Source organism: Calliopsis andreniformis, unplaced genomic scaffold (assembly GCF_051401765.1).
Source record: "Calliopsis andreniformis isolate RMS-2024a unplaced genomic scaffold, iyCalAndr_principal scaffold0022, whole genome shotgun sequence".
In the NCBI taxonomy this organism is placed as follows: Eukaryota; Metazoa; Arthropoda; class Insecta; order Hymenoptera; family Andrenidae; genus Calliopsis; species Calliopsis andreniformis.
In genome coordinates, this window is record NW_027480432.1 from 1,249,370 (window position 1) to 1,272,290 (window position 22,921).

Sequence of the window (22,921 nt, forward strand, 5' to 3'; positions counted from 1 at the left end):
TCTTGCTGGTTGACCTATTGTCTACTGGCGAGAAGTGTTCCGCGCAGTTTGTCATCTTTAGCCCCGTGACATCGGCCTCTTCGGTAATCATTTCGGTTTCTAAACCTGCTGCCGATACTTTCGGTACACTGCGGGTGTCTAACGATAGCATCGGTGCTGGTGCTGTCTCCCACTCGATAAACATAAATTACGATCGCGAATCGAGTGGGAATTTAAACACCACGATTTTTCCTCTGCGTGGAGCTTCAACATAAGAATTCAAAGCAAATATCTTGAAAACCTGCAGGTATTATCTTTATTAAATCTCGAGTGTCTCTTCAGCTCTTCTCGTGTTGGTTTTTCTTGCTTGGGCTACTCTGACTATAGCGTTTACACTCTGAGATCAAATATCTGTTCGGTTATCGATGCGCCCTTCACCCTGCATTCCCTCAACATCCCTTGTGACCAAGAAAGATGACAGGTTACAAGAGGAGAAGGTCGTGACGGGTCGCTTGTTCCTTGAAGCGATGACAGGGGCTTCCTCGGTCAGCGTCACCTCCTCCTCCTCCTCCTCCTCCTCCTCCTCCTCCTCCTCCTTCTCCTCCTCCTCGAGGACGTGCTCAGGGCTTTTCGGAGACGGTAGGGGTGTAGGAGGAGAAAGCTCGTCGGCGCTAGCGAGGGGGCGAACGTCGGGGTGAAACGTAGAAGTTGGAGGTTAGGCTAGGGGTTAGATAGGATAGGGTGTGTCGTCATGGCTACGCAGCAGGGGGCGGGGCAATCGATACACCCTCGCTCACGCACTAAGCACACGCAATGCGTTTATAACACAATGAAACAATGACGACCACCGCAGGAAGGGAAGGACGTTAAGGGCTGAGAGGGGTGCCATCGCGCCTTCTACTTCCGAATATACTGTGTTCCACCCTGTTGCCAGTTTATGCCGCGATCCCCGCTACTTGTTTCGCCTCGCTTCTCAAGCATATCTGTGCCAGTGATCCCGATCGATCCCTCGAAACTGCATTTTTGACACCCACTAGCGTGTCGATCGCGAAAAATCGGGGACGAAGCGTTGAAGCAGAACGAACTTCCAGAAATCTTGAGGCGCGAGCCTGAGAAAAGTGTTCGAGCTAAAGACAAAAATCGGATCGCATCCAGACACCGATCCATTGTTGCTTCGAGTTCCGAAAATCTCTCTGAGTCGTTTCCTCGACCGTGTAACGAAATCGCATTGTCCCAGCCGGTCGAGAGCCCTTTCTCCCCCTTCCTCTTTTTCTTCAGCATCTATTCTTTTTCGCCGGAGCTCGGAAGATTTTCAAGCGTTTCATCGTTGCGGCGGCGCAACAACAATGCGAACCGAGGCCGCCGACAATAGCCTGGAACCACCTGAAAACTCACTCGGACAATGAGCCGCCGAGTGTATCATTCGGTCGTTTATGAGTTCGCGCTCGTTTATCATTAGACCAGCAGACATTTTTCATCGAGCCGCAACGGATGGCGATTTCGAGAGGGCCCTTTGAGCCCGCATCTCCCATCGTTATTGGATTGTTCCATTAGGATTAGAAATACTCAGGGGAGAGGACTCGCTCACTCCTTCCTCCCAGCTTCGACGTTCAATCGATCCTCGCGAAGGATCACGGAATGCAAGTTGGCGATTTTCGAAGTCCCACTTTCCCAGACGAACAGCCAGCAGGATGAAAAGTGCGCGTAGCTGGAGAGGCAGGCGTACGAGTTCGTGATTCATGGGGCAGCGTGCCTTAACCGGTGATCACGATAATAGAAAGTTATCTTGGCGAGTCGTAGATTGACTCAAAGATACATTCGTACGTGTGATAGGATCGAGCCGGGGGGGAGGGCTGACAAAGGACAGAAGGTGCAAAGGTGAAGCGGTTCGCACGGTGTGATCCAAGCTGGAAACGTTTTACGCGGGTTAGACCCAGAACCGTCGTTGACGATCCTCACAGGAGGAGAAAAAAAGGAATCATTAGGCGTCCGGCACGCTGGAACTCGAGAAATGTAATAACTCAAGGGAACGCTGGCTGACACTCGAACGAAACCTAGACCAGCTCTTGCCCTGGGCCAGGAACCGCGCACCTGTCCAGGTAGGCGGAGTTGTTGCGAGCTCTTCCAAGAATCTGCGCCGAGGAAGGCTCCAGCCTGTCTGCCAGCATCGAGATCATCAAGATCGTCAGTTTTGTCTAGCAAAGCGCTCCTCGTGGGGGTCGTCCTTAATGAGTATTTGGTCCGACCACTGATTTCGAAGTCTTAAAGGGATGTTTACCAGGGTGACCACCGCGAATCGACGTTCCTCGCGTGAAAACGAAACGGATGAATCGTATCTGTGATCTCGTTGGCAAACGCAAAAGCGCGCCGCGAGCCTCGACGTTTATTACGGAGCGCACTTTTGTGCCGCGTGAAAGATGTACCGTGGCCCGCGCGACCGAGCCCCTGCTCCGCTAATTTTATTATCATCGTATAAATTTAGAGCGACAAAGACTTTATGTATTCATTTCGGCCGTTACACGACGTAAAAGAGATATTACGAGCGATATCGCGTCGCGGGAACACGCATGGTGTGTGGCCAGATCGCGTTACGATCCGTACTCGGGACATTCATTTAAAACGTCATCGCTTCATAAATCAAAGCTCGCTAAGTGCGTTCGCGCGCTCGGAATATATACTCCCTCCCCTGCTTCCCTCGCGCCACTTGATTTACTGTATCGTTTAGCCAGTGAATCGGGTATCGTCGATAGATGACCGCCAATACTATCGTCTTGGTCTCTCTCGCTGCCTTCCACTTCGTGCACTGTAACAATACCTTGGGCCTCCTAGCATCCCGTAGAACCGAATTTTCTCCCAAAGCTCATCCACCTATTTCTACCTGAACAAATCGATTGCATCTTTATTAATCAATCTCCAGCGCCGTGCAGCGTCGTTTCGCTACCAGATCCCTTACCCACGTTCGCTTCGTGGTTGTATAGAATCGGAGCGAGAGGGTAGAAGGGTCGAGCAGGCGCAGCCGGTTTGGAAGGTGAGGCGCGGACATGTGGGCCGCGAGAGTGACGGATGGCCACATCGCATTTCGCGGCTCCATATCTCCCCGATTTCGCGGGTGTAATTCCCGTAAAGTCGTTTCGGGGCCCTGTTCCGTGGCCTGGGCACAGTCGCGCATAACCGCGTGCCCTTCCTTCATCGTTCACACCCCCCTCGCCTCCTGTTCCTCGGCCAGTCGGCTTGTCCGCCTATTTTCTTTTCCCTTGATTTCTGTCCGTGCTCGCTGCCTTTTTATTGGCCGACGTGCATACCATTAGCCGCCGAACGTTAACAGCCCCGACGACCTCTAGGTTCGTCGGTAATTACCGGATCATAGCCGAAAAGCTTCGGGCCTGTACGAGGCCTGCTCGCGATTCACGATGTGCTCGTCCTCGTTCGTCGTGGGAACCTGGGACAGGGGACTGCTAATGCGACTGCTCCCTTGGGACCTCGCGATCTCGGGTGGCCACTAAATTCGTCATCCTTGGGGGGGAGCTGAGATTTCAAGTGGGAAGATTCGAATTAATTCATTAAATGAAGTGTTGATTGTTCGTAGTTCTAATTAATTTCCCACACACTGTAATTTATTTGAACGATGCTCGTTGAAGTTTTCCTGATCCTCTTTAGAGATTAGGCTCACAGTTCTTGCCGTAAAATTCGAGAGTCTTCGGGGCAAGTTTCCTTTACGCAAGAAAAAGTGATTAATTACGCTTCTTTGGGTAGCGGTGGCTCGTTGTTTCCCGAAGCTCGTCGGTGAGCATCGTTTCAGCAACAATGTGGCCCGTTCTTCTTCGTGAAACTCAGCCACGGCCTCATGGCCCGTGATCCTCTCGACCGAGGAGAATCGATCCTGCCCTCGGCATTGTGTCCCTTTTTGTCCGTCCACGCCGCGAGATATTGCCCAGCCGAACTTTCCGCCAACTCCTGACCCCTCCCACGTCCTTTTTTCCCTTTTGCGTTATTCTATGCCGCGTATCTTTTATTTGCTCCGCGCAACGAGATCTTAACGACGCTCGAACGCCAACAGAATTGTCCCCCTGATGTCTGAGGAACGTAGTTATTTTTTCGGAAATGGAGGAGAGTGTGAGAGAAGGTTGAAAAATGGGAATAGGGTTATAGAAAAAAGTGGAGAAAAATGATAAAGTGAAGGGTCGAGGGGAGTAAACACGAGCGATGAAATAATTAATGCACATGTGCCAGTCAATGAAGATATTTCGGTCAATGAGTCAATGGGGTTCTTCTTGGCGCGGCGAGGCCGACTAACCAACCCTCTGTGCAAACTCATAATTAGACCCTAGGGGCTGCTTCTGACACGTTCATTCCCCATTTCTCCGCCCTATATACACGACGATCGGCCGGCGGGTCGCGTGTTTCGTGCACGACTTCCTTCTCGATTACTCGCGACTACAGTCGATTATGCACTCTCTGAATTCATCTCTGCGCCCCCTGATTCGATTACAAACACACGGTGCGTAATATTTGATATAGAAAGCGTTTTGAAAAATTGTCTAAAAAATCACAGAGCCGTAAAAGCAAGGTAGTACTTAAATTTTTATCGTTGATTGCTCTTTAGACTCCGTCTGAAACGTTTATGCCGTTCCTTCGCGGAAGACGTTGACCGTGGATTAATTCGAAAGCAGATTGTCCTCCCGCGCGAGCATCGGCAAGTAATATAAACGACGAGAGTTTACGATTCGTCGTATTTTAGTGGCGTCGAGCGAATCTCGGTGAACGCGCGAGGCTCCCGTAATTGCGGGGTTCTCACACCGGGGCAAGGGGCCCGTCGATAAACCCTTCGGTTTAAGAATGGGCCCTGGCGATAACGAGCATTAGCTTACCACTTTTCATCGCAACGACGCGACATCAAAATATCCTGGTAGCCCGTTCTGTGATAGGGTGCCTGTTACTCGTAACTCGCGTTCGCTCCTCGCGCCTCCATATTCCGCGGTGTCGAGTATCAAGGTCCTGCCAACTCGCTCACGGACGATAAACAATCCCAGAGGAATCGTATAAGATAATGAACAATTTGTTCCTAGTTTAACGATCGAAGCGAAACGTATTGCCCATCGACGTATTCTTTTTTCCATCCGTCCCCTCTTTCCTGTCACCCTCCCTTTCCGTTAATTCGACTGAGTAATTCGAAGAGAGGACGATATCGGATGTACATCGTCGGAGCGGGACGACGATCGTCATAAATAATGCAAACAATCACGCGATTCCTCTCGTCTCTCGTCCCCCGTTTTCCACGACTCGTACGTTAGGCCGCGTCCAGGCGCGAATCCAGCGTCCAAGGACAAAGGGTATCGCAGGAACCACGCGGTAACAGTGTAAATCATAGCCTCTGTACGCTCTCCCCGGATCGTGTTTCTCCCTTTCTCACCCTCGCCTCTTCTGTCCCGGCCAGTTATAGTTCGGTGAATGCAGGAACAGCCTGAGTCGCTGTCTCTTTCAAACTTTGCGCCTGGGATCCTTCCAGGACTTTTAAGACTTCAGGAAAGCGGCTAATAAAGGTTCCCATAAATAGGTGTCTCTTAACCCCTCCAGTTCACGGGATATTTAATCTCAGATGTCGGTATTCAGACAGTATTCTATTCAATTCGGTGATTGGGGAGATGTGCTTTAGCTTAATGGTGATAATGACCTATTCGTAGCATTAGAATAATACGTACAGATGTGCCCAGTTTAATTATGGTTTTAGGTATTTTTGGTTTCTGGTTTTAATTAAATTTCTAGGTCGTTCAATAGTTTCTAACACACAGAAAAAGATGGTTCTGCCACAAGATGAGCACGTGCTTGCCCACGCTTGCCGCAGCATTTATGATCGCAGTGCAGACGTAATCGGAAGTGACTAGATATTGTTATGAGCCTGTGCATGATATACGAGCCCGCTGCAAAAAGACATCTTTTCCAGCATCGCCCTTTTCCTCTCCTATCGATTGCACGCGGCTATAAAAGTCTCTCCCGCGAAACTGCCGGAAATCTGGGCTCGAATCGCGCGCACGTGCGAATGGAAGGAAAAAAGCGGCGGCTCGTACGACTCTAGGACAATAATGCCTAATCCACGAGCGTGGCGACATCATTATGGGACGCGTGGTACAGTTATTAAACGATAAACAGCTAGAGTAAGGGAATTGTCATGTTTGTTTATGGCTATCTGTTTCCGTGCTCCTTGCTTGCCATATAACGCGGACTTAATGCAGAGCTTTCTAATCTAGGAATCTCGCGATGGCACTGTAAAATCTGCTCTCGATCTTCTAATCTCAAACTCAGTTCATCTAGACGAAGTGTACACAGTTCATTTTTGAGATCAACTCTTTAATCACTTCGAAGACAGAGTTCCATGCTCGATGTGACTCCACAGAGGTGAATAATCGAGCTCTAAAAAGAGAAAAAAGCGGGCATTCCGGGAAGTTTATTATTCGGCAGTTGGCGGGTTCATCGAATGCAGAAAAAGCCGTATTGTTCTTTCGAGTGAACGTCAGCAGTCCTCTGGACGCGCTCCCGTAGGTGTTTCCACTGCGCGTCTCTGCCTTGTATTTTTTCGCCGTGGGTCAACATCCCGAAATACGTGCGCGGTGTTTGTTTGCGTAAGCGGCCGAGTCGAATTGATATGGTTACAAACACGGTAAAAGCAAGTATGCATCTGCCTAGCGTCAATTAAGCAGCCGGCTCTCGGAACGCGTTCAGACTTAAATAGTTCTAGCCCGTTCTCCCTGGCTCATCGTTCGCCAGAACTTCGACGCTCCTACCAACTAAATTAATTACGAGCCCCGTGGCTCGCGATGGCTCGTCTTAGAAAGCGTATCGACGAGCGAGGCGACGCTCCATTTGAATCGACCATTCTCGCAATTACACTGAGGCTCGTTGCGAAACAGTTCCCCTAAAGGTGGCGCCGTAAATAGCAAACGAGGCAATAAATATCCCTGGTACAAGGTACCTCTTCGGGGACGCTGGAAAATAGCGAGGCCAGCCAGGATTGCAGCGACTCCTCGCCGAAAAGGAGACTCGTCCGAGTCCCAGCCGGATATTTGCACTGGACCCGGCGGACAAGGAATGTACGTCGAGATGGCACATACGAAATGCAAATGGCAAGTTTTTCTCGCAGAATTATGGCCGAGGCATTCAACAAATTGGCGATTTTTCTTGCTCCGCGCGCCCGCCACTCCCCTCTCCGCGATCGATCGGGCCCCGGATCCGTCTGGACACGGGAGGAAAGCTTTATTGATGAGATCGTTAATACGCTCGATCGGAGGATGTTTTGCCGACCGATCGGACGTCTATCCGTCGCGATCGGCGACCACCCGATGCGCTCGTCTCCTCAACACGCTGCAAAAAGGACTTAAGCCCGATTGCTGTCTCCTCGATTATTTAAACGTTACTTTCTCCTTTCTTATCGCGATGCCTTTCCAGGCGCCAGCATCATTTCTCTGGCTTCCTCCTTTCTTCCACAAATCTTCTAAAATTGCTCCAGCTACTGCTCTCGATGGATCTTCGATCTTCATTATTTGCATCTGAGACGCGAGGAGAAGCTGCTGATCCTCGCTACACTCTTCCTTCGTTACAAATTCTCCAGGACCGATTAGACGCGTCGGGGACGCGTGTAACGAGTGCAGAAATCGATCGACATACGTCAAGGGACGCGAGATAACGCAGCTTGGTTGGTAAATGTCCGACCACCGGGCTCCGATCCAAGGAGTTCGATATCGATCATCGTCGTGCCGGTACATTTCGTCTCAATACGTCCACGGGGCCCGTCGCGCGCAACTCTGGCCTCGTTTTTTGCCCTGTCCACCGAGACGAGAGGGAAGAACGCTGGGAAGAAGACGGGGAAGAAGAGGAAAGGGGGACAGGGTGGACAGGGCTCGTCGAGGAGAAGAATTGGGACCCCTCGCGACTTATCCGCGGATTGGCAGACGCTGACATACATATTGCATGCCGTCAGCGACATATTTATTGGCATCTCTATACACTACCGCTAAAACATTACTCCTACGGGTCCCCCACAAATGAATAAAGTATTTCGTGCTTCTTGGTGTGCCGCTGCTCGGCCCTGGGCTTTTTGCGACGATGCGCGTGGATGTTTGCAGTGCCGACGATTTTGCACTGTCGTTTCGCCAATGATCGATGCCGAAATTACGCTAGAGCCAGACGCGGTCCTCCGCTTCCATTTGTACGTGTTTCCTTTTCGTTCTTCCTCTCTTCCATGCTGCTTTTTTTACCCTGCTTTACATCCAACGAGGACTAATTTTGTGTAGGAGTATGATTTTATAGATTTAGAGAATTTCGAATCTCTGACTGATCCTAATTTCGAGGGAAGGAACTGGAATTCCAGGAAGCGATAGAAAGCTCCCTGCAATCGGTGCTCGTTTTTGCTCAATTTATTGGTAGAAAGGTGTTAATGGAACGGTAGCTCCATTTGCGTACCGATGAATTACGAGCGGCTATCCAGCCTCTAAATTTACTGAGTTTGATAGATGGAACGTAACCGGAGTACCCGTGTATTAGAGCCAAGGTTAATCGAGTGGAGCTATTACTAGCTGCCAGGACACGGGCCATTTCTCTGACTGTCCACCTCATGTTGGATTTATTATTTATCTCTTACCCCGGATCGTGTTACTTTCGACGATATTTCTAACGTCACGATCGATACGCCTCGTATTCTGTTTCACTCGGTAATTACAACAGAGATATGTATCATTCTCAGGGGGAGAAAGTTGCTACTAGAAGCTAGATGCTACTCAACAGGGAATTGCAATTAATCGACCATTCAAGTTAATCGATTGCGATCATTATCGAACATTATAACTCCTCTATGTATCAGTTCAATTTCCTCGAGCTGAAAACTCCAGAAATTCGAACAGAATAAAATGCATATTAATCGCGGCAGCAGTGTCTCGACGAAATAATGCAACTCGAATCTCTGATGGACAACGTTTGTTTCTCAGAGCATCCTGCATTCGGTTAGCTGACGAATGAAGCTCCTCCAAGTGCCAACACCTCGGAGTCCCTGTGAGCAAAGGACACATGACATCGTACTTTATACAATGGGACAATTTCTGACTTGATTTTGCGTTAGGCGAGCGAGATTGGCAGTCCACGTTGCCCGGCTGGTAGGCAGGATAGGGCAGGGCAGAGTGAGCGCACATTGTCGTACGTACGTGGAGGTACAGTAGCAGTTCGACGGCGATGTGATCCTGTCGGAGACAGGGCTACGTTGCCGCCCCCGCGATTACAGACGACGAGAATGAGGACGAGGATGGGGGCCATCCCCGAACGTCTCTGCCTCTGACAGCTCGACCCTCCCTCTCTGACCCCTTCAACCCCGTCTCGATTCCTCTGCTCCTGTCTCAGTCGATGGGTATATATCTCCTACTGTCTTTACCTATTTCAAAAGCACGATCTGTTACGGCGAGCCTCGGCGAGAATAGAGAAGATTCTCTCATGATCCTGTAGTGGGATTTCGCGAAGGTGGTCAAGAATCAGAGAGCATTTCTAGAGACTTTTCAGAGGAGTATTGTCTGACCATAAATTGCTTCCGCTGCGCCATGATAGGTGCCAGGTCTGATGCAGTAGGCATTAGAATTTAATAGTGGTAGAATAAGTCGAGGCGCACAGGAAACATGCATCGTTTCAGAGCTCGTCCTCAGTTGAAAAACGAAGAGCCACGGTGTAGGAACTCTTTAAAGGTCGACTGGATGTCTGGTTTTGGCGGGGGGTCCCTGGACCATCCGTTCGTTCGAGGCCTAGGGCCACATTAACATTCCACCACCGAAATTATTTATAGCTTCATCCAAGATCTCCCGAGATGTAAATCAGACATTCCTCTAATTTGAGATCCCCGGTCGTAAGACCGCGTGCGCGAGCATTCAATTTTAGACAGTTTGGCCCTGTACGTGGGTGGAACGTGTTATTTGTTCGACGACTGCTTCGAGATGATTGGCATGCACCAACCATTACGTTCACTGGGCGCGAGTGTACTTTTATTTCGAAGAGTTAAGCATTTCGGTTATTTCCCACAATTCAGAGGGCATCACCAGTCGTAGATATCCGAAGATTATTGCTCGGGTCCTTGGTACTGTTGCTCTAAAGGCAACAGCTCGGAGACAAAGGCCCAATCTTGCCAGTTAATTGGATATTCGGGATCGAAAGTCTCTGGGGAATTGAACTGAACCTCAGAGAAGATACTTCCATCAACGTCGAGTTCTCTTCCACGTCAGGGCTACTTGCGGTTGCCATATTCAAGGGAGTTGGAAAGAATCGGGAAGGCTACCTCATAATAAAGAGCCAACACGACTCGGGCATCTTCATTACGCGCTACCAAAGACCGAGGAATCCATCAAGCACTTTGAAGATCAATCAGTCTCGCGTATCTAGCGGTTTGTCGTTTCGCTGCGAGTCTAGCCGCAGCTTCTCGCTACGCGAAGCCGAGGAAGAAACAGCGAGGAAGAGGGCCCAGAAGAGAGAAGGAACTGCTTAGTGGTAATTGGCGGGCAAGACGGATGGCGGTACTTATTTGCACTCGCTCTTCGGAATTAAAAGTACCGAGCGGTGCGCTCATTAATCTCGACGTCCGCGAAGAAAGAAGATTCTTGGACAGAGATAGCCGAGGGAGGGATGTGGGAGAGGGAGAGGGAGAGAGGAGGAGAGAAAGGAAGGGCTGCTACTGGCGAACGCGTTCTCCGCAGGATGTAATCGCCGAACAAACTGAAGGTCCGCGGACAATTTCCATCAACAAGATTTACGCGGCTCGGACGCAATCAGCCGAGTTCTTCCTTCTTGGGGTGCCTGGCCACTCTGGCTGACCCCTCTTGGCTTTGCTTCCTCGGCCCCTCGCGTCTTTGGTTACTGCCTTGGAAGTCAGTGGTTGCTGAGGAAGGGTGAGAGAAGGGAAGCGTTCTCCAACCCAATATCTTCGTCTGTATTTCATCCGAGGATGCTTCAGCCTTTGGACGGTGAAAAGGTGGAGGGTGAAAGGAAGCCTCACCCCCATGGTCTTGCTTCGACGTCTTCGATGTCTTTGTCTTGAGCGGGATCATCTAGAGACAGTGGGAGAGGGGACAGCAAGAGAAGAGAAGAGAAGGCAAGAGTTCCACCCCAAGATTCTTCTTCCATCTTCCCGAGGTTATGGTGCCCGACGAGCTGACTTCGGGCGCAGCTACCATTTCTCGGGCGGTGATTGGCTCCGCGGGGGGTGGTGCATGCGCACTGACTGCCTGCTCCTGCTGCCCACATTAACATTCCTAACCTCACTTCTTGCTGCGCTCTTTGCGCGTGATAGATTGTGCGAGGTGTTTTTGGATACGAGCCTCGTACTATCTCGTTCCGATCCTCTTCTTCTACTCTTAGCACTGCCTCGTTACCCAATCGAAATTCTGTCCGCGTCTCTGCCCCACTGTAAACCCTCTGCCTCTTCTTTTTTCCCAGTTGATCGTTAGGAGTACAGTAGTAGCTAGCAGCGTTACACGCAGGCCCATTAATGTCGACTCGATGCTTCCTCGGTGCTCCTTCTACGTTGAACACATGTCCTAATGCGTTGGGAGCAAATGTAGCTTCCTAGTTACCATTTAACTGCACGCTTTCCTCCCGGAGAACACCCTGAAGGTCACCCGCAACCAACTACTCGACAATCTTTCCACAAATTGGTCGAGCCAGTAGTGGCCGATAAACATCCCTAATTGGACACGCTCGCCTCGAATAGAAAAGGGCAGCGTGGAACGCCATTCGCGAAAATTCGCGGTATCACCGCGCAGGGGGCGGATTTTACAGCTGGACGACTTAATTGCATCGGCTGGAATAGACGGGCCGTTGATCGGCGAAACAGGTCTGGGCAGAGCGCACCTTCCTCCGATATATGTTTACTCGTGTACGGAGCATAATCGCGGGACTACTCAAGAAGGTGGGCATCCGTTGATGCGAGGGGCATATTGGCTCGACGGGGGTGCGCGGCCGATGCAAACTCGAACGCAACCGCGAACGTAACGCCGTAAGCCCCGAGAAGTGACCCAGGGATTCGCTGCTCTAACCACCTGCTCATCTCTCTTTCTCCTCTCCTTCTTCCCCTTCATTTGTTTCGCCCTTTCGCTCTGCGATTCCTCGCCCATCCTTCTCCCTCAGCCCTCGCCCGCCTTCTTTCCGCGCTCTCGATCCTCCTCCACGATTTTTCCCTCTTCGTTCAACCTTCCCCCGTCCCGTGCTGCAACTTTCTCTCCCCTGAATTGCTCTCTGTTCCTCTCTACGTGGCGCGCGAGCGCACACACGCGATACCCGCGCGTGATTTAATGCCTCCCGAGCTGTGCTCCTTATTTATGCACCGAACATGCATACACGCTTAGCTTTAGCGACCGTAGCGACGGTTAAGGCCGGTACCTATATCCCATAGCCGGCCGACAAGCAACGGGGCCCCCAGCCTCGCCTATACGGACCTCGCATATTATGGAGTCTGGGACCCCGACGACGATATTAAAAGAAAAAGCAAAAAGTGCTGGCCGAAGCCAGAGGTGAAGCGCACACGCGAGAGCCCAAATATAGACTCGCTCGAAATTAGTAACTCGCCTCTTTGTCCGGTTGCTCGCGTGTCGTACGATAGCCTGCGATACGGTCACTCGATGCTGCTGCATGATAACACCATGATAATCATCTTACGAGCGATCTGAGACCACTGAGAAACTCGTGAACCGAGAAATTTCGAAGTTATGAGAAAGCTAAAGTACTTCCAGTGTTTTGGATGTCTTGGGTACTTGGTACACTAGTGCACTCTTGGGAGCTCTTTCAGTAATACATGGAGAAGAGCAGTGGTGACAATAAACAGAGATTGAATCCATGTTAGAAGCTGCTTTGCATGAGCCACCGTACCCTGAAGCGCGAAAGACGACGAGTAGAGCAAAGTAGAAGCAAGAAAAAGGGAGGAAGAAGGTGAAGAGGGACAAGCTAATTTGTCAAGACAAGTAAAGAGCCATCTGTCTCCGACTATGACCGAAGAATGCAGGAACGATTGCCGGGGTATTTTATTCGTCCGTAATCGGCTGCGTATCAGCGCGGCCAAGCATTCGGGGAATGCAGACTCCACGTGGAAGCGAGGGTATAGCAATTAGTCGCTGGCAGTCGCGATCAGCCTTGCCGAAAATTTCCACCTGCTTCGAACTTTACTCTCACCATCACCAACAAATGTAAACTGTATATAAAACGATATATGAGGTTGACGATCACGTCTTGCAATAAGAAAAATCGTGTCCTGTACAATCATCAGTGTAACAAAAATATTACTCGATCGTGCAACATGTTTCGCGATAACGTAATGATTGGCGAAGTACAATCGAGGACACGGTGCAAATAGAAAGGAGTAAATGGAGGGTAGTTGAGGTCGATTCGTCGAGGTTCACCTGCTCCTTGTTACTCGCGATTGATCGGCGATAAACGCTGGCAGCGGCTCGAAAATAGGTCGTCGTATCGCGAAAACGCCGATTTCTGCCCTACAGTCGGCCCACATCGAAATGTTTCACGAATTTACGGTAACTCTGCTATCTCGTCTGTATCGGACGCGAGGACAACGATCCGTCTCCTGGATAGGCGGCGATAATCAAAAGAGAAGGCGATACGGTCTCGACGCGTAATTATAAATTAACGCGTTAATTAGGGTCGCGCGCGGGTACAAGGTTTCGTTTATTATCAATTTGCGAACGTGCAGGAAATTTGTTGGTTCATCGATAGCTCGGTAATTGGTGTAAACCGAAGAAGGTACACGCCCGTAACGCTGCATCGCCATCAGTTAGCGAGCAGCAAGCTCGTGCATTCTGGCCACAGTGGGAAGAGGAGGAACTTTCTACGTCTTCGATTCGTTGCGTTCCATAAATTCGTTTCTTACTCAATTTCACGCGCGCGTAACGAGCGGCAGCCGCAATGCTCTTCGCGGCTAACTTTTGACTCGGCCTTTCGGATAATTTTTCATCGTCCTGGCTGAGTGAAAGGATTCTAACGCGTTTAATGTTGGTCCCGCATTAATCCGACTTATCTCTCATCCGTGACGAAGGATCGACTAACGAGACTATCGCTATCGATCCCATCTTGCTCGATACAATTTCTTAGTATTTGATAGATAATCGGAGAACTAGATTCTATAAAAAGGATAATTCAACTTCCCTCGCTCCTTTATTTCCACCTCACCTCTTCGCTCACAGTACTTAATTTACTCAATTACGTAGTTGCACAGTTGAACATAGTCTCCCGGTTTTAATTCATCCTTTCACGAGGTCGTAAACGTTCGATTTTATTAACGGCGGCGTCAATTAAGGCGACAACCGAGGAAAAAATTAGCAGCCGCGATTGTCCGGCGCGACGAAGGAAAGTCGGTCGTTGAACGACGAAGCTCACGGTCGGCGTCGGAGAAATTAAAGGGCTTTAACGCGATATAACGACGTCGTTATCTTAATCCGATTTATCGTGCATATTTTTCCGCGAGAGGCATCGCGGCGGAATCGCTAACGAAGAGCCGCAATCGTCGAGGTGCTTGGACTATAGCGGCTCGGGAACACCGACGTTTCGCATAATTACCTGTTTCCCTTGACCAGCTACTTAAGCCGGTCACATCAGTTCCCTTAACCCCGCCGCTACTAGCCGAGGGATCCTCCGTAAACGTCCGCATGCGAGCGGGCAGTTTTAATTGCTACGCGTATCTTCCGCGCACTGAGAGATGATGAGAAAGAAGAATACGATGACTAGGTTCCCTGGGACGGGGAGGCTGACGGGGAGGCTGACGGGGAGGGAAGAGGGGAAGGCACAGGGAAGACGAAGAAGCGGAGAAGCTGAGGGCAGGTCGAGCAGAGTGAAAGAGGAGCACGAAGAAGAAGACGCAGGAGCAACCATGGCGGGAGGAAAAGAATTTTAATTGCCAGGGCAACCGAAGAGCGTCCGGCTTATGGCTATATAGCAACCACCATAAGGTTGAGGTCGAGCCTGCTGTCCGGTACAGAGCTGGTAACCAAACAGCTTGGTAGCCAATGGGATCATATATCAACTACTGCTCCGGTAGGCAGAAACAAAATGGCGTCCGCGATTAGATTGTTGTTTCATCCTGTGCCCAGGACTCGTCGCCTTCGTTTTCTCCTGGATCCTATGAAATACAGGGTCCTCCGTTCCGCCCAATCGGTGCCTTCTTCAGCTCTACATCCGCCATGACTCGGTTCTTCAGGGATTTGGGCCATCTTCACTTTCAACTTCCTATTTCTTAGTTCTTTCCAAGCCCTGTGGTGCACTTCTCTGATTCAGCAGCATTTCCACAAGGATGCACTTTTCACGCGCGAGCTGATGCCAAGGTGCATACGGCGCACGTGTTGGCGAAACCTAGCGAAGAAGGTGCAGGCGGGTGTTCTCGCGCAATTAACAGCGGGGGATGCTAATTTTGACCTATATACCGCGGTAAAAATGTTCGACGAGCATGTGCAATACGCAATCGTCTCGAGAGCGTCCGCGTTCATGACCTGTCGGCCGCGCTGAGGCCACCTGCTCAAGGATTTCGTTCCCTTATCGTGGCCATATCCGTTACGTCAGGCCGCCGATGCGAAAACGAAATCCGGAAGAGTGATACGCGGCTTTCCGTGATACATACAAAAGTAGGTACAAGTGCCGCGTTTTCGAACAAGTCTTCTTTCGAGGAGGGAACAAGTGGCTATTACTCCTTTTCTTCACATAGCTTTTCAAGTCTACATGATTTAGAACTTACAATAAATTGCCACGAAATACCAGTCCCTTTAACTTCAGATTTGGCAAAAAATCGCAGGCGATCCTTAACGATGATTGATCGAAATCAGCAATTGGCAAATAGTAGATTCAGCCTGGCATTTATTTCCCCGTTAGCCAGCTATTACCATCGGCTACAGAACCACAATAGACTTTCGAGGATTGCGTCACAGGAGCCTCGTTAAAAGGAGGAGAACAGCGGAGCTGCACCTTGCGCAATGCAACGCGAAACAGGGACACGGTAGTATCCATCAAGGTGTCGGAGTTGGTCTAGTTGTGTGTGTGGGTGGTTGGACTCAGCTGTTGTTACACCTGCCCCGCGTGCAACAGTATGAGAGTGGCTGGGTTGCGCGACCACCTTTATACGAGCTGTCCACGTCGAGCCGCGCATTTACATACGCGATCCGCGCGAACACAATGTAATTGTTGCCTCGTAATGCGTGTTCCGCGCCGCGTCTCGGTGCACCGCGCTCTCCTGACGTCTCACTCGGGCCCCTGGGCCCGAGGACTCCTCCGAATTTCCTTTGAGCGACCTAGTTGAGAGTGCCACATCTTCTCACCTCGAAGAAAAATAAGTAATTCTTCTAGAACGTAATTCACAGGGTTTAGTTCGCAAAATTAGAGCGTACTAGCAAGATGTCCGCGATATGAAAATGAATCGGCGTTGCGGAAACCGCGCTGGTACCTCTCGTGATTACTTTACGCGATCTAGATTGCTATTAATTACACGCTAGGCAACTCTGTTGCGCTCACTTTCCCGGGTTCGTGCCTCGATTCATCCCGGTGGATGTGATTTCACAGGCTGGTCCCATCGGCCGCAGAGGGGCCATATTAATTACGGTGTCGTTGAAACGCGGCCGATATTCAATTACAGAGTTTAAGCGGTGGTCACGGCGCCGCGACGGTTTCGTGGATATCAGCCACGCTGAAAGTTGTCCGTTCGGGGTTACTTTACGATTATGAGAGTACATATAAGACGGGCCCCGTAAGACTGTAACAACGGGGATAAAAAACGAGTGGGCATAAAGTAGGCAGCCAGAAGACAGGAACGGTTCCCCGAGTGGAGGCTCTCTCCGGCTGGCTGCGTGACTCGCGGCTACGTGGAAACCCAGGCGATTAAAAAAATATGACGAGCATTCATTTCCACGATCATAAAATCATTAGCATAAGAATTCCTCTACCTGCTCGCCACGGACAGGCCCCGGACGTCTCTGGTTCCCCGGAGAGGGAGGAGGGACACGGAGGTCGAGCCAGGCGCCCTCGAACACTCGATTTTCGTCGTGTTTTTTATTCGCCGTTCCCTGGGCTGATTTATAAACATATAATGTGACGAGGGTGTGGCCCCGCTACCACATAATGATAGGCCAACGTTAATTACGTTTGGTTAAGTCGTTTAACAGCGCTCCGGAGACCGACAGTCCGCGCGACCAGCTACGCGAAAATTACTGACCGCCGACACAACTCGTGCCGTAATATATTAGCGAAAGGGTACAATGTTCGCCCGCCCCTTGACGTACACGCCCGTCTCGAGGGCCTAAGGGCCCTAAACTCGACTGCTCTTGCGAATTTCTTCACGTCTAGTATCGTTAGCCGAGGAAATGATCTAGTTTCCACGTTTCTTTTCTTTTTCCTTCGAATTTCGATATTCAGACCTTTTTCTCGTTCCTTCGTGTCGCAAATTTTAATTAAAGAGTAGTCTAGAAGTCGAGAGGATTGGCCAGCGAGGAAAGCATTGTTCTCTCGGCTCGGGGCCGCAGGAATTCCCTGGGCCAGGCCGTGCGTATCTTTTTGTTACGAGGAGAAATGATAAAATATCCTGGGCCCGCGCCTTTCTTTTCGAGTCGTGTGGAGATCAAACACCGTTTGGCCTAGACTCCCACAGTCCAAATGGTTGAGGCGAGTTGAAATATCGCGCCGGGCCTCCCTATATGTTAATCTCCGCATTAGCATAATACCGTGATTCTTCAAGGATCATTTGGAAATGCAAATAAATAATTTATAATAATAAGAGCAGGCGGCCTGTTGTGGCAGCCGCGCATTGGTACGTCACGTTGGGACCGCCTTCACCCTTCGTGGTGTTGTTGCCTGGCTGTAGCCGTAAAATCTAATCGAGATATCTGCGGTTCGTTGCTCCTTTTCTTGTCACGACAAAAACCGAGACGCGCCTCGGGGATTGGCCTATTTTCTGCCTCGCTACTGTTCCCGTACCTGGACCTGCGAATTTTTAACGAGCCTGGACGTTCTACCCTTGCCCCGAGGCTCTGTGTTAACGGGACACCCTGAACATCGCGAGCTATTCATCCTGAGATCTTCGAATCCTTTCATAAAAATTCTTTTATGAAAGAACACATTTTTATTGACTGCAACTTCCTCAATTTCCAGTCGCCTTTCTGTCAAAGAGACAACATTAGCGACAAAGTAACTTTCCCTCTGACATGGAAAGTTTCTCTGTAGAGGGAACGAAGGAAAGTGGTGTCGTGGAATCGACGTAACTCGATTCGATGGCTCGTCTTCCGCTGGAGGACCTTCGCGCGTCCGCGAGCAGACTTTATGATTTTCTGTGGCAAGCCACCGACCATATCGACCGTGTCCAGCCACTTTACGATCTCTAACCAGCCTCGAATTTACGCGGACGTTTATAACCGGGCCACGTGAAGGAGAGGACGGGCGTTTCGGGTTCGATCGGAGGGATCCGTGAGTCGAAAACAGAGCTTTTTACAGGGCATAAATAACGAATAAGCGTGTGTTGGCTCGGACGGGCGACCGTGGCGCAGGTGTGCCCGTGTGACGTGCTTTTGATGTGTTACGTGTTAATATACTTGAATACGGCTCCACCTAGGCGTTGGTCCTAGTCCTTTCAGGCCCAAAACGCGATCCTCTCGAGAATCATCGACGTTCTTCCAAGAACCTGCTTTTTATGAAGTCATTACTTCGTCGTGGACCCTGGATAATAGTCTGTCTAGCGTGTCTAAAATTTGGAAATTTTCCAATTTTCAATTTCCTCCTCCTCGAAGATTTCTATAGACCTGCAAAGCTTGACGATTCAGCCCCAATATAAGAAACATAAAAAGACCTGCGATTGTCTAAAGACGCCAGCAAGAAATTCCTCTTATTGGCCGGGTGGTGGTTGTCTGAAGGAAAAAGAAAAAGATCGAAGCACAGGTACATGTAGGAGCAACCTAATCACGGAGATCGTTCCAGCGAGCTGACGGATGCGCGTGTATTTTGCATAGAGTGGATTTATAAATCCCTTATCAGCTTATTATCTCGTAAGATTCCCCCGCGCGGACGGGCGAGACGGGGTCGAGGCAAGGAGGAACGATACGAGAAACGTGGCAGCGGCCAAAAACGACGAACAGGGAAGGAGAGGAAGCGGGAGGGTAGCTATGTACGCGAACGCGTACGAGCAGAGAGGATTCGCGAAGAAGAGAAGCAAAGAGAGGAAAAAATAGAGGGACACAGAGAAGGAGAACGATGAAAAGTGGGGATGGTGGAGGTGAGGGAGATGGAGAGGGATACAGTGACAAATGAGAGCGACTACAAATTGCACTTTCCGGCTCTCATTCTCATTCGACTCTCGTTTCTTTCTCTCCGTCTCTCTCCCTCTCCTCCTCTGCCTTTCTTCCACCCGTTCGTCGGATCGGAGCAGACGGGTAAATGTTCGTCTGGTCCTCCTCTTTTATTCCTCTTCCACACGGTCTACCTCCATTTATCCTCCTTCGTGATAATACTTCACGCTCGAATAACGAAAACTACTCACAGCGGGTCGGTGCAATTCCGGTTATTGGTAAGGACCATCGCAATATTCGAGCCCTGCTGCCAGGTCATCCCGACCAAGTTTCATTCTCTCCTCTCGCTCGTTTCACGCTTTGCTTCGATGCGCGCCTCCCCTCAATGGATCCGCGCTTCCACGTAAATTAAATGCGATCCTGTCGTCGATTAACTGGATACCACGAAACAACTATAGTTTCGAAATCCCTTAGGTACTAAGGGCATTTCCGAGAATCAGTTAGACGAGTTTCAATTGCATATTGTCGTGGCTCCGCTCTGAAAGCACGCTGCCCGAGAAAATCATAAATTCCCGACACCGTAAGTGTCTTCTTTCCCTTGTGGTACCCGAGTCAGCCTAATTCTGGACGGAACTCGATCATCCTCGAAGAAATACGCGGGCGGCGACCGCGAGTGCAGCAGTCGGCCGACTTGTACTTACCCGGACAATTTCTGGTAGGACGGTGGGGCGAGGATGTTATATCGTGGCAGGGGCCAAAGAGTCGAGAGAGGCACTGTATTCTCGGTAAGCACTCGGCGTCGTGGCTTGCTGCCGTTGTAATAACCCCCGTAGATCATACAGCCGCACGCACACTCTCTCTTCCCCTTGGACCATGCAACAGAGTGCAATAGCTGGATGCACCGCGATCCGCACACAGCCTCTCCACGCACACCACGGTATTATTCATTGAATGGAGCCGCGATCCGGCTCCGAAGCACACGACACAGTTTCACTTCGCGGGAGCAGCCCTTAACCCCTTAACACCGGTCGTTTCGATCGTCTTCGGGATGCTTTATTGGACGGGGATGCGGAGCGGGTAATCGATACACTGGTGGATCGACACGATGGCCTATGAAACGGCTCCTCTTCTCATCCGCATATCAACTCGGAATTGAAGGGTAGATAGTTGATTAAGAAGTTTCATATTTTAGAATATTTGAATATTTGAATATTTGAATATTTGAATATTCAAACATTTAAATATTCAAACATTTGAATATTCAAAAATATAAAATTTTGAAAACTTCGACAGAGTCCATTTCTTTACGAAATTCAAATTTCAACTACGTTTTCTTCCACGATTTACAACATTCAGAACTCGGTTTTTTCCTGAACACTGCTTTAGATTTAGTTCCTTCAGCCTCGATAAATCTCCCCGGAATCTTAACAACTGTATTATTTATGAAACCATCAATAGGTTAATTTATTCGAGGCCCACGGACGATTCTTCAGCAACGGTCGCGCGGCAATTTATCGTTGCTGGAGAGAAAAAATTCTCTGATTTTTAATTCGAACGCGGTGTCGGAGTCGCGCGAACCTACAATGTTTGCCGTGATTTATCAATCGCCTCGCGGAGGATTAACCGTTGCGAAGGGAACCGGTAATAGCCGATCGATCGATATTAAAAAGCTAAACAGAGAATTAATGAAGTCACCTAGGAGTGAGTTAGCTAGTTGCAATCGTCGTTCTTTTTATGACTTCTTTTATGCTACATATTATGTTTCAGCAGCTGGTTTCGAGTAAAAGTTGAGCCTTTTGTCGACGTTTTCGTAACCGAGACGAAGCGAGCGAGATCGTTAAGGCGACTGGCGCGCGCGACCGCGTGATCTCGCTCGTGATTTATCAATAGCTTTATGGAGAATTTACAGGCTGGACAGAACCGGTAATGGAAGCCAATCGGCCGTAGCTTTTAATCCTCTTACATCGTTTTACGTCGTTTCTGCGGAAGTCGCGTCGCCGATCGTGTCCGCGTGCCTAACGACTTCGAAACGCGCTCCTCTTCCTCCCTCTACCCTCTTCCCCTCGCCGATGTAAATCTTCACCGAGTCCCGTCTATCTTCGAGCGTCACCGATAAATTCCTAAGGTACCTTGGCTTGTCGCTCGTTACGCAAGCGTTTCTATGGGCGATCTTGAACCATCGCTACCACCTGGAATGACGCCTTGTCACGCGGAAGATCCATCCTCCCACGGCAGTTTGATACACGCGCGATTCGCGATGCCTTCAAGCCTTATTTCCTCGTTCCTCCCTCTTCCTGGCACTCGCGCTAAGCAGGAAGGATTCTCCGAGTGTTGACGCGAGTGTTAAGGTGGGATTCTATCGAGGCATGTCGCGTTCATCGTAAACGTTGCACGCGACTTCATTTTCTTCTCTTCTTTGGACGACAGGGTCACATGCCACGTGTTGTCTCTGTGGGATTCCACCTTTGAGGGTGTCAACGCTACTCTAGCACTTTCCTTCTGTCTTCTAAAGTCAACCGAATCGAGCCACGGGATTGAGTAATCAATCGGTGAACCAAAAAAGTAGAAGCAACAATCACTTTACGTTTAATTTTCTCTGTGATTGTATAGTAGGACACGCGACACGCGTGTATCACGGCTCGCGGTTACCTCGTGCAGTCACGAAGCGCGCATCACCTCGGTCTTTCGTGACCGCGCGGCATTAATTATGTGTCGTGCCCTTTAATACGGATCTCGGCTTTATGAGCCCAGGAGGAATGGAAAAAAAGGAGGCGAAGACAAAAGGACGTCCCCGCGGACGAAATTATATTTTTTCGTGTCGGGCCACGATGGAATCACCTCTCGCCTCTCTGCCTCGCTATTTCGCGTGTCTTCTATTTCGCTGGAACGATATTTATTCGGCGTTCTCTGACGAGGGTCCCGAGGCCAGCTGCTTCGTCCGCCGTGACTTCTGTGAAACGACCAGAGTTTGATTGCGGCCCGCTCATCAAACGACTTGACTGATTGGACGGCCTCGAGTTCGGACACCGAGCCACGCTTGCGAAAAATATTCGCGGACGGTGCTGCCTCGGCTCGATTCGCTCTGGATACTGTGGCGAATTTTTTCGCACGAAGCACTTTTTAATTTCAGCTTCGATGATTAACTGTGGCCCATTGTTTCGACCTTCGTGGATGTATTTAAATTAGAAATATACCCTGGGCAAAGTGTATGGATGGAGGGCCGAGGAAAAAAAGGGGAAAATAATCGATCACGCGAGGCGATGCAAAGACACCCGAGAGATCTACGCATCCCTTTATCTGGCAAGGATCTCATCCGGGGCCGTGTCATCTCAATCGTGGCTGGCCGAAGAATTCCGGCGTCTGGTGTACGGTTCAGCTAATAAAATCATCTGCATCCGGGCCAGGGAATTATCTGACGAATTCATCTGCTTATCGAGCAATAAAATGGCCCCAGCGTCCTCTCTCGGACCCGATGCTATCTCCTCCAGCTTCCCTCTTCTTCCTCTCCTTCTCGCGTAGGTGCCTAGACACGTTGTGGCGCCATGCCAGCCAACCGAACCTTTCGTCCACCTATGTATGAGCAAACACATGTATACGTACTCGTCTGGATCCACGCGTTCCCTTCTTTGCTCGCTTTTTTCCCCCATCCGCTCAATACGCTCCACCAGAAG